This window comes from Aquila chrysaetos, chromosome 4 (assembly GCF_900496995.4).
Source record: "Aquila chrysaetos chrysaetos chromosome 4, bAquChr1.4, whole genome shotgun sequence".
NCBI lineage: Eukaryota > Metazoa > Chordata > Aves > Accipitriformes > Accipitridae > Aquila > Aquila chrysaetos.
The window spans coordinates 27,598,962-27,608,186 of NC_044007.1; positions in this window are offsets into that span (position 1 = coordinate 27,598,962).

Sequence of the window (9,225 nt, forward strand, 5' to 3'; positions counted from 1 at the left end):
TGTTAGAGTGTTTGTTTGCATATTCTGACAACAGTGTATATGGAGAAAAGCTCCAATGAAAGTGCTGTCACAGGACAACTTACTACCTCACGCAAAGGTATGGCTGCGCCAGAGATGCCGTTTTAACCAGCCCAAGTAATACTGCAGTGAAGAGCACGGGTTACATTTTGTCATACAAGAAGAGTGTTTAGCTGGTAGCTTATGCAGTTATCTGTGCTGCTGCATCTTCCTTTCTGCTGCTTCATGTTCTAGCCTTGCTGAGGCTATTGAAGATGTGTCTGTCCACACTGCTGTCAGACCCCCAGTTACTCTGCAAAAGTAGCACAAGCCAATCTGGTAGGAGCACAGATTTAGTGTTTGGAGGCAGTTGTCATTGCAGTTTGTGGAAACAGGAAACTGAAGGAACAAATGTGTCATCCACCCAACTCGTATCAATAGATAAAATACCACATCCTTATCCTCCAGCCTATGAATGCCTCTGCCTAATTCAGCTAAATATTCCCCAAAACAGTGGAAATTTTTTTTAGAAAATGCTTGTCACCACATATTCAGTTTAGGTACCTGTCCTACAAACCCTTCTTAATCTCCATACATTTGTCCCACCTTTCAAGTACATTAGTTCCTATGGCAACGAGCATGCCATTGGCATGGGAGAGCTCAACGGCATTCATAATTCCTCTTTAAAGTCCATTTATAAAATAGAAAGTCATTTATACTATGGTTTGTCAAATAAAGAAAGTGTTTATGGGCCGGGTTCGGATCTGCTGATGTGGGTGGGAATTTTGCTACTGCCTTCAGTTGCACCCAGTATGGTCCTTATGCTGCACACCATATGTCTCGCTAACCACCACAGAATCCCTCACCCCAAACTGCTAGCTCCTCTCTTTTTTGGAAGGAGAACTAGTGAGACTGATTCATGCGAAGTACCCTCATTGTTTATAATGAAGATTAAAGGCATAATTATTTTTAGGAGCTCCTCAGTGATAGGAAATTTTAGACTTCAGAGGGAGATGCCAGATGATCTAGTCCTTGACTTCAGGAAAAAGATTTCTGCAGGTACTGCACTCTCTTCTGTTTCATGTCACTGCACCCGCCTCTCACTGACTCCTGGCTGCCATTTTAAAGAATAGCATGGGAATTATTTCAGACACGTAGAAGATGGGGTGTGATTCAGTTCGAGATTTCAGTGGGTTGCAGGGATGAAATTGGCGATTGTGAAAAATCTTCCTACACGTTTTCCATATATTTCACATGTCATCCCACAAAAGGAATGAAAATAGAAGAGTCTCTTTTACTGAAGCTTTGAGAAGAAGAGGATAGAAATCAGAGAGGTGAGTAAAGTGTGCCAGAATGCCTCCATTTCACATAAGCCATTCCAGAAAAACCAGGGAGCAGTTGTCTCCCACACACAATATTTCTTAAAACCTATGCCACTAGACCTTAGAGTATGAGAAAAATCTATGACTCTAATACAATGCCTTCATTATTTATTGTATGCAAGTAGTGTGCTTAGGATAGAGAAAAAATTCAAAAAGAACAAGACCGCTTCCTGAGAAAGCCCAAGAAAGCGAAAAGTGGAATCAACAGCCAACAGTAAGTAAATAAACAGCATTTTGGCTTGTGTGAACTGGCAGACTGATATTACTGGAGTTTTGAACAAGGTACTTTGGAAGAGATTTGGAAAGAATGAGGGAACTCCCCCACGTACTGCAATGAAGAAAGACTTCCATGTGTAAAAGGAAGCATCAAGATGACCATGTGAAAAGGACTTTATTCTGTAATGCCCTCAGAGACTCCTGAAAAATACTGCCTGAAGCACACCGACCTCTTAAAGTCTAAGTTAGTTTCCAGCATACCACTGGGGCATCTAGGATGGGTAACCAACCCTACATAGGAAGGCAACCAAGGATCTTGCAGAGGGATCATATTAAATCTCAAGAAGCAGCATGTGTTTGTCAAGATCCAGCTTTGTGTAGTGAAGGGTGCTAAATTTTAGAAATTCAGTGCTAAATAGGGAAGGCTACAAGAAGTTTTAATGTCTTACATTAACTTTCTCTTGAACTCTATTCAGCTCTGCCTGACTCTTTATGCAATATGGGACATATTGATATGTGTCAGTTCTGTCTGGAGGGATGTACCAAAAATATATCAATCTTGGTACATTATGAGACTGAATTGAATATTAAATTGTTATTCTACATAGGCAACACATTGCCTAGGTTGACTCACACATACAAAAGGAAACGTCTGACTTAATTTCTGTGCTTTTTATGTCATTTCTGTGCATTTCTGTAATTTTAAGAAGAATCTGGTCTACTTTCACATCTGAAGCTTGTTTCTTGTGAAAGAGAAACAGTGACATCCTGTGGTTCAGCTGTAGGAAAAGTGTATATTTTGTCTTTATCCTTTCTTGGATGTAATTTCTCTCTTTCTTTATAACTTAACAAGAACAATCTAAATTTTGGTGATGGAAAAATTATTTATTAGGTACTCCCAAACAGCACTTTACAAGTGCAATAAGCTTTCTTTATATGTAAGATTACAGGTGTCAGGAAATTGAAGACATTTAATAAATGTCACATTTTATTTTTAGTTTCATGCTAATCAAAACAGACTAGGGCTATTTTAAAATAGATAATAATAATAGAAAATAATTTAGATAATAATAATTTTAAAATAGATGTGAAAAGTGGCTTTTGAAAAACAAAGTCACATCAGGCCTAGAATCTAGTGCTTTCTTTCACAAATGCCTTTAGGACTTACCATAGTTGGAAATACTTTGATTACCACTGTTACCAGAATGTATTTGAAGGAATGGACCTTAATCAGAATATGATGGTATATCTCCAGGGTAAGCTGAGAGCACTAGCAAATGTAATAACTGAGCGAAGAATAGTCATATTCATGAGGAAAAAAAATTATTCTCATATATTGATTTAAAGGGTAATTTCCTCACATGAGACCCTTTTAAACTATATTACTTTGGTCATTACAGAACTTCTGATGATCCTGTACTGATAGAAATAGTATCTTTAGACAGAGCTGTAACAATTTAAGATAATGTACCAAAAATGATGCCAACAGAACTCCACAAAGACCTTGCAATAGTATCAAAATCATATTTCTACAGGAGAAGAGAACTGCAGAATTCCTTCCCCTTGGCATAAACTTAATGTCATATACTGATGACATCCTTAAGAACTTGTCATAAGACTATTTTCTTTTCAAATATATAAATCAGAAATATTACTTCTGCAGTTTTCCTCATATCAGATTCACACTCTGGATTTTTTTTCCCCAATATATTTTGTGCTATTTGCATATTTCTCAGTTGTGAGGTTGTCCCTTACTTAAACTTAATTTGTTTTTATTAAGATTCCCAGAGGCACATAGTCACTGGAACTGTTACATCATGGCTCTCCAGTTTCCACTACAGCTCTTGACGGTAGCAGCAATACAAAGAGCAAATGTTCTCCTGTCCCCTGACTTCCCAAATACAAATGGCCGAGGGATGGGTGACAATGATGAAGAATGAAGTTGAAAAAGAAAACAAACCTGTTCAGACAGAAAGGTGGAAATGTGTTTCTTGAGCATAAGTGATTTTCTCCAGGGCTTCAATTTCATGACTTTTTTTCCCCTTCAATGCAAATAACCTCCAAAGGCAAGAGCATGTTTATAGAAAAGGGGGCACCTTGACTCGATGTCAATGTTGTGCAGGATGCAGACGTCCCTGATGGAAGGTGCGAATACCAAACCATAAGCTATAAAGAAAGCATTGTTGCCAATGGATTATTTATAACCTTTCTTATAATTCAAAAGGTACACACTTGGATAGGCACTTTTTTTTAATATAAAGCCAAATAAATAAGTAAATCCCCCCACACGGCATGGAGAGTGTTCACTAAGATTGCTAATTTCAGAGACAAAAGAATATGCCATCTAACATTTGCATGTATTTCATTATGTTTGACTGGCATATGGTGATCCATAAGCTTGCTGCTAATATAGTGCTTGTGTTTTTTAATTAAATTGATGGTCTTAAAAAAGGTACCCGGTCTCCTGAGTAAGGTATAATCTCTTCAATTTTGAATATTGCCTGGTGTCACACCAGCACTGCAGTAGTCCTAAAATTGCTTCAGTCTCTAGAAGTTGCTTCAGAGTAATTTTTAAATATAGGCTTGTAAAATCATAGTAAAGGACAAAGCAAAACTATAACCAGGGATTTCCCCAAAGAAAAATGAAACAAAGAACAGTGCAGGCTATAATTCAAATTGTCAATTAGATTTGACTCAGAGGAGTTTGAAAATTAAGTTTTTAATTTCTATATAGTCCTTCCACTAATCTGTTGGTGAACTTTAGGCTGTCAGCTGAGAAACAAAAAGAGAGGAAAACTAGATTCTTTGAACCAGAGATTTAGTAACTCCCCCAGGTCACAGTGCTCATTATAAAGGGAATGAAGTGCTGGTTCTTGGGCAACAGAGCAAACACCTGCATCCTGCAACAAGCCAGGTGCTCTAAATCAGGGCAAAACCAAGGCAGGCCAAGCAGCAAAATCTGAGCATGTCCTCTGTCTCTCCAGCCTGCTGGGTCCCTGCTACGATTGTGTCTGCAGCTGGAGCGACCTCCCAACCGAATAAGCACACCTGGAAACACTGATGGGCAGCAGCTGTCTGACACCCACAGCGAAATTCCCAGCAGGCGTCAGGTGTTTGCCTGACTTTTCCTAGGGGAGCTGGATGCATGTGCACTGTGCAAGCTTTAAAATGTCATTGTTAGTTTGCGTGTCAGTGAATAACATTTAGGTCTTGAATTGAAATGACAAGGGAAAGAAGCGTTCTGCAAGAGGTTCTGTTATCGGCAAAAATGCTCACTGCATTTTTATTGTGAATTTCCTTTCTGTAAAGCTTTCGAGCCTCTCTCCTTGTACACAATAGCATTTTAACTTACAGCTGAAAACTGTGCACACCTATCACTATGAGCAATGTATCATCTCCATTATATTCTCTTTCCTAGACAGTACTTTACCAAAGTGCAGAATTGATTTTCACACTTTTCTTCAAATAATTCTGTATAATAGCAGTTTATATGAACTGCTTATCTGCTCTGTTCTTCCAACTCTGCATTTGTTCATCAAAACCATACACTGCCTGCTTCCTGACTCCCCAAATGAAGAGAAGTGTTGAAGATAATCACTATAGTAGATGCCTATTTACACAGAGGTTTGCATACATATATGCTTTTTAATACCAGCAGTGTACGTGTAGGAGTATTCACAGCCCTGCAGATATCCTCATGAACAAAAGCTTTCACACTTGAATGTTTGCAAGTCAAAGGCAGAGCAAATGCCACCAAAGGCTGCTTTTATGAATGGGGATCATGTGGTTTTATTTTACTCCAAAGGTTTATGCATCTGGGAGCTATGTTGCATTGCTTGAAGAGTGCATTTTTGCTTTGATATGATTTCATTCTCAGCTTGGTCCAGGAGTCATGTATCAAACACTTACTTTCTTTCACTGGATGAACAAAGCACTGGTTTTGTTCCTACTCTCTGCGTCCCAGTCTGTAAATGCACAACAGGTATCTTCCAACTTCTACAAAATCACCTTTTGGGTAAATCATATGTAAGAAAGAATGTTCCCCGTTTGTCTGGGTTGTCCCAGGCATGTCCTCTTTTTACCCCCATGATGAATCTTAGGATGTAATTCCAAAAGCAACCAGAAATCCTACACTGTGTACATGTGCCATATGCCTGATTCCCCCGGTAGTTTATAGACTGTACAGATGACAGTGTAAATGCAGTGTGTACTGGATCCATCTGACTGACTGTGTGTGCACAGCTGCATAGCACATGCACAGTACATCAGACATGCTGAGGTTGGGATGCGCTTCCAGTCCATGTGTAGGCCATCTGCGTGGTGCCTGCACACATATTTCTGGCCAGGAAACCCTTGTCACAAATACAGCAGTCCTAATCTAATCCAGGAGCAGATCTGGAAATAAGTGCCAATCACTGCAGCTCTTCTGCTTCCTCCCTTAGGCATGTCTTCGGCATTGCAGATCAGAGGTGTACTACCTGTCCACATCACACTGAACTGTTATGTTTATCTTTCTTCTAATGTTGCTATTCAAGAAGTTTCCCTCCTTTTCCCATTTTTAATTTATAGTGACTTCAAGATGTATTAGCTCTGTATCATATTTTAAAGGTGTCTCTATGAAAAGAAACACTGAATGCATTTACTTGCTAGAGACTGTATTTGACATTCCCGGAGAGTGGGGTGCCCAACTCCACGTTCCTACCCGTTTGAGAGATAGCAGCAGCCAGAAACCTCATGCTTTTACGCAGACAGACATGGTCACTACTCTTGTATGCAGAGACCAGGATCAGTTGCTGAGAATCAGTTACACGCAATGTCTCCAACAAAGCGTAGCTGTGTATTGGCAAAGCCACTCTGAAAACCTTTGCCACACTGAAAGCCTCCTGTAAATGATTTGGCTTATCTTTGACCATTTCACTGGATTACTTGATATAAACACTGAGCATTTGTTGCTTGCTGTCACACAGTGCTCTCCAATTAGTCATCCACAAATTAGTGGTAAAAGCAAACTAATGCTTTGCCGGTCTTTTCTGCTTCTCTGGTTTTGTGCTCACTGATGAGAAGAACCTGATTGTAATGGATGAATGAGTTTTTCTCAGAATTTCTGCTTTTTCTCCTGGTGTTGTCTACAGAACCAGATTGTGGTTTTAATGTGATCTCAGCTTTGCATTTCTGTACTGTAAAAGAGGTTCAGATTTGATTTAACCTTTGCCTACATTTACATGTGAATTTTGGATGAGAAATTTTTTTCTTAAAAGGTATTTAACACTTCAGATTATAAAGATAGTTTTCAGCCTTAGAGTCACCTAAGCAAATATATTTTCCAGATTTACACTTATCCATCAGCCTTTCCAGGAAATAAGAACCAGTGAAGAGTGTGGCACTGTACCTAGATTTATGTCAGCTGGCCATCTTACGAATTTAATTCTAAAAAACTGTATATGCACACACACACACATATAAACATGCAATATATTTCAAGAAAAATCATGCAGTTTGATGTAGCTTAATGAGCACTAAGACAGCTGATATTACAGTTATTACAATAACATTGCTATAACTCATCCTACTAATTTAAAACCATTGAGAAGCTAGAGCTACCGAGGCAATCTTGACTCTGATCCATATCTCCCTAAGTCACCTGGCTGTATTGCAGTAGACCATCTGATCACTGTCAGTAAGTTAAAACGTCTGTACTACAGAGATGTGGATTTGCTCTCAGAGATGGTACATTGTGCCTCTCAGCGTGTGCAGCAATGGTAGTAAGTCAAGGGATAAAAACCAAGATGTTTGCTTTCTCCTCTTGGCAGCAGAGATTTGAAAGCTTTGGTAATGTTATTTCAGTGTTAAAGGTAGTCTCAACAGTTCCACATCTTTAGATTTTCACCATTGTTAGAGTGCATTGATCAATGACATGCACATTTTCTGCAAGAGGTGGATCTGGTATAGCAAGAGGTAAGATATTTTAATGGCTCTGATAGTGCTGTTGGTGGATACATAAGCAGTAAGTTTTGATAGAAGATCAGAATTATTTTCTTTAAATTATCTACTATATTTTAATGTACTTGGTGTCTGTCCAGCAAAGATTATTATCTGGTAACGCCTAGTTTTATAAGGAAGTTCTCATGAAGTTCAGCAAGGGCAAGTGCAAAGCCCTGCATCTGAGGAGGAACAACCCCATGCACCACTATAGGCTGGGAGCCACCCAGCTAGAAAACAGCATTGTAGAAAAGGACCTGGGGGTGCTGATGGACACCAAGGTGAACATAAGCCAATAATGTGCCCTTGTGGCAAAGAAGGCTAATGGTGTCCTGGGCTGTATTGGCAAACCACTGCCAGCAGGTCCAGGGAGGTGGTCCTTCCCCTCTGCTCAGCACTGGTGAGGCCGCACCTGGAGTCCTGTGTCCAGTTCTGTGTTCCCCAGTACAAAAGAGACATGGACATGCTGGAGAGAGTCAAATGAAGGGCCACAAAGATGATTAAGGGACTGGAGCATCTCTCCTATGAGGAAAGGCTGTGATTCTGTGATTCTGGAAAAAAAGCTGGATTTTTCAGCAGCAAAACTGCCATTTTTAGTATCCCACACCATTCATTTTAATCATCAAGTGGGGCTGTTTGTAACAGCTGTAGCATCAGGAAGAGACAAGTTGACTGAGGACGATTGTCTTTTTGTGGCCTCACCACGGCCTGATTGTTTCACTGCCACAGCCAGCACTGTAAAAGGTTAAAAGTGAGCACTGCGTGGGAAGTCAATGGAAACTATAACCATGCCTTTGTAAGAAAAGCTCAGGTCTCTAGATCACCTCGGCTTGCAACCTAGCAGTTAGCCAGGTGCACACAAGGACCACTTCAGTGTTTTCTTCATTACTGCTTCTAGCCCTCCCGTTGCCGGCGTGTCTGCTCACTCAGAGAAAAGAGTAGCACTTATGCGCCATGAGCACGATGAGAGTAACCCAAGGGAATGGGACCCCAGCATAAAGAACATGCTGTTTTACTTAGACACTTTTTCAGGAAAATGAAAAAAACTTAAAACAACATGTATGCCGTCAATGCAGTTTCCCTTGGATTAAAAACAGAACATTAGACACGTATTTAATCAGTTTTGCTGTCCCTGGGGGTGTTAATATTTGGCACTCTCCCCCTTTCAATTAAGAGCTGATTCTCTAGTCTTAAATAAAACTAGTCAGGAAATTTCCATGAATGCTTTCTCAAAGAAAATGCATTTTCTGCAAAACTGAACTTTACTGTGAGGAAATATTAATAATATTCCTTGAAGTTTCTGAATCTTCACCGGCCAATGCTGACTCCAAGGGAAACATTTTGGTTAGTTAAAACACTTCAGACAAGATCAGTTAGACTTTACCTCATGGTAACAAAAGTCATAGCAATGCCTCACGGGAGTTTAGGTCAGACAAGACATGTCCCAGTTCTTTTTTGCAAAAGCTTCCTTGTCTGAGCTACACCATAGACATTCCTGAAGCGGAAACATCAGACAAGATCCGGTTGAGCTGGAGACCCCAAACCACAGTGGAAAAATGGGAATGCTGCATTTGAACTACAGTTCCCACAAAGAATCAGACTCCCTCTGACTGCTGAACTAAAATGTTCAAGCCAACAAACCGAAATTAGA